The sequence below is a fragment of the Corvus kubaryi genome, unplaced genomic scaffold (assembly GCF_017639235.1).
Source record: "Corvus kubaryi isolate FWS band 111438036 unplaced genomic scaffold, C.kubaryi_AGA036_p1.0 37308, whole genome shotgun sequence".
NCBI classification, from domain to species: Eukaryota; Metazoa; Chordata; class Aves; order Passeriformes; family Corvidae; genus Corvus; species Corvus kubaryi.
Window position 1 is genome coordinate 6,068,760 of NW_024581096.1, and position 3,221 is coordinate 6,071,980.

General features: G+C 43.0%; 1 long non-coding RNA gene across 1 annotated transcript in view; it reads right to left on the reverse strand.

The window, feature by feature from the left end:
* Positions 1-224: 224 nt before the first annotated feature.
* LOC121664787 overlaps positions 225-3,221 on the reverse strand; it is a 4,442-nt gene continuing 1,445 nt past the window's right edge. Inside the window, exon 2 of the long non-coding RNA XR_006016129.1 lies at positions 225-385. This is a non-coding gene — a long non-coding RNA (uncharacterized LOC121664787). The remainder of the gene's footprint in view (positions 386-3,221) is intronic.

Sequence of the window (3,221 nt, forward strand, 5' to 3'; positions counted from 1 at the left end):
CAGAGGATGGCTTCCCAGAACTATCCACAGTAACCCTCTCATCCCTTTCCTGAGTGGTAACAGCTCATTCAGAGCTGTTGACTCCCACCCCAGAACAAGCTACAGAGAAACAAGCCTGGGAAAGTCCCGTCGTTTACTAAAGCTGCTGATCTGTATGAATGTTAATTGCAGTTAAGAATCCTGTTGGGTCAGTACTAATTAATTATCACACAAGTACCACTAGAGACTGATGATAAACTTCTTGAGAGTTTAATCGTTGTACACACAAAACTTCTAAGAAGATTGGTAGAAACACTGAAGGTCACAATTTGTAGAGGCAACAGAAGACGAGACATTAACAGGGCTTCAACTTGTTCTTGGGGTTTGCTGCTGCTCACTGCTCTCCCTTAAACAAACAAAAAGACACCATTATAAAAACAAACCAACCAACCAACTAAATAACCATACTAAAAAAGAGAATGGGTGAGAGGGGAAGATATTTTGGAGAGTCTAAATTCTAGAGAAGAAGTTATAATTCTAGAATATTAAGACTAACTTAACATGTAAATCTCCTTAAGGGATATGAGACGATGTAATTTATGAGCTTTGTCTGCTGCCTTAATTTTTACTTGTGTCCAGAAATGTTCTTTAGCACAGACTGTGTTAAGTATATGAGTGGCTCTGACTTGATCTCGCTGGGTCACTAAGGTCACTGGGGCTAAGAGTAGTGGCAGTAGTTAGCACTTTGTTGTAAGGGACAGCTACCAAGCAAAGCCTACACAGTAAAAATGCCATGAAGTTGAGAGATACTACAAAGCTCTCACGGTATCAGGAGAAAATGAAACTCAGAGGCTCTGATTTGTGTTGTATTGTTAAAAACCCTGAACCTCCAACTAATGCTGAACGTTATTTCTATTTGTGTTTGTAATCAACCAACATCCATTTCCTCTGGAACATATTGCTCCAGATGCTCTCTAATCAAGCACCATCAGTTTACCCTTTCTGCCACTCTGGGCTTTGTTGCTACTGCATATATTCTTTGTTAAAGGTACTTAAGTATGCAGGCTTTGGATTTTTTACACTCTCTTCAGTTTACACCAAAACATCCTTTTCGTATGAAATAACAACATATCTGAAGATGCCAGTACTTATGCTAACACAGCCCTTGTGCAAATGTAGGGTTTTGCTAATCTGAGTAGTACTTCAGGCTGGAAGTGCTTGGGTTGGCATGCTTCCATGCTTAATACCTGCCCACATTAGAAGGCCCAGGAAAGCCTTCTGAGAACCTGGAACTGTGCACTGCTACCCACATCCCCAAACTGTGCTCAGCTGGGGATTTCCAAGGCACAGCAAGCCAAGTGGTGGGAATAGGGTTGCAACAACAAGGCTCATATCCCTTGTGCAATGGAAAATTTGGAGAGGAGCCAGTGACTGCTTTCTTTCCTGAATTCTGGCAGAAGATTGCAAAGATACCTCTTCCCTCAGGCACGCTACATCGCAAGGGTGAAACAGAGATGTAGAAACTGCAGGACAATAAAGCATGATTAATTTCTGTCAGTGAATGCTGTGTTGCGACCCAATTTCCAGGTGTTCTAAGTGTAATCACTATCTTGCTTACATTCTTCTGGGAAGAGATCCATTTAAATTAGTGCAATCTCTCAGGTCTCTAATTCACTGCATAGGGGTGTGGATCAGGGGGGCTGTTTGCAGCTTAGCCTGAACAAGATTAGCCTGATGCTTTTGGGTTGAAGAAAGCACTTATGGCAATTGTGCATGAAATGTCTGCATTGCTTGTCATCTGTTTTTTCTAACATCTTTCAATTTTTGGGATGTTATCTACTCCTGATTTAAGACCTTGTGTACAATTTCCTGCTTTGTGAGGAGAAGAGCAGATTGCACACTTCTTTCAGCAGCTGTTCTCACAAAGATAAGCCCAGTTCTCCTCATTGCCAGGTGGTGCTCCAATTTGTTCCATTACTTCATGCATTTTAAAACAACAGGAATTTCTACCTTTATGAAACCATCCCAGAACACTTCCACAGGAGAATGCGCTCTGTAATTTATACTACACTTACAGAAATCAAGGGTAGTTTTAATATCTAGGACTGTCCATTTTGACATGTAGTGGGATGATGCTTAGGCATTGAGATAAAATTGGGATCTCCTGTATAGGCTGCTATGTAGAGCTTGCTTATGTATTCTATATGAAACTACTTTGTGTGCTTTTTTAGGCAGCATAGTTGAAGATACAGCATATTTAGTGAGGCACTTCCACCTCAAGAACTTGTCCCTCTTGTGGATCCCTCAAACCTGTTATTCAGCTGTTAGGATATTGTACAAAGTGAAGCTGTTTACAGAATTAGGGAGTGGAATATATGAGAAATGACTGAAAAGCTTATGCCTGGTCCTGTGATTGTGGGAAGTGCCACTCATCCCATCTGCAATTGCCTTGAACAAAACACAGATGTGCTCTGTAGCAGGAGCTACACGTATGTGCCCAACACTGGTGAATAAAATTGTCTGGTTTGTTGCTAATGGTGCTAAAATAAAACTGTGGTTATGCAGAAAACATTTTCTTTGTGTTGGTAAGTTTCTTCTTTCCAAATAAAAGCTTTTAACAAGGAAAAAGATTGCTTTGGGTTGGGTTGGGCTGAAACTCTGCATCCAGCTGTTTTGTAATTTTTTTGCAATTTTCCAGCACTCTTCCAGCCCCTCTACTCACTCCTGGTGAGGCCACATCTGGAGCAGGGTGTTAGTTGTAGGCTGCTCAGCACAACAGAGACGTGGAGCTCCTGGAACAGGTCCAGCAGAGGGCAACAAAGGGGACTGGGGAACTGGAGCATCACTCTTACGAGGAAACACTGAGACACCTGGGCCTGTTCAGCTTTAAGAGGAGAGAGACAACCGAGAGGGGGGACTCGTCAATGTCTGTAAATATCTAAAAGGGGTGGGTGCCAAGAGGAAGGAGCCAGGTTGTCCTCGGTGCTTCGGCAGGGAGGTTGGACCAAATGACCCACTGTGGTCCCTTCCGACCTGGAGGATTCAGTGATTCCAGAGGTGGAAACAGCTTTTTCCTTGTGTAATAGTAGTAGTAGTAGTAGTAATAATAATAATAATAATAATAATAGTAATAATAAATTTCCCCGTGTTCTCCGCGGAGGACCGACCCCTTCCCTCCCAGATCCCAGCCACGGCCCGTGTGGCCTCGGGCTGGGCCGGCAGGTGAGGGCAGGCGGCGGCAA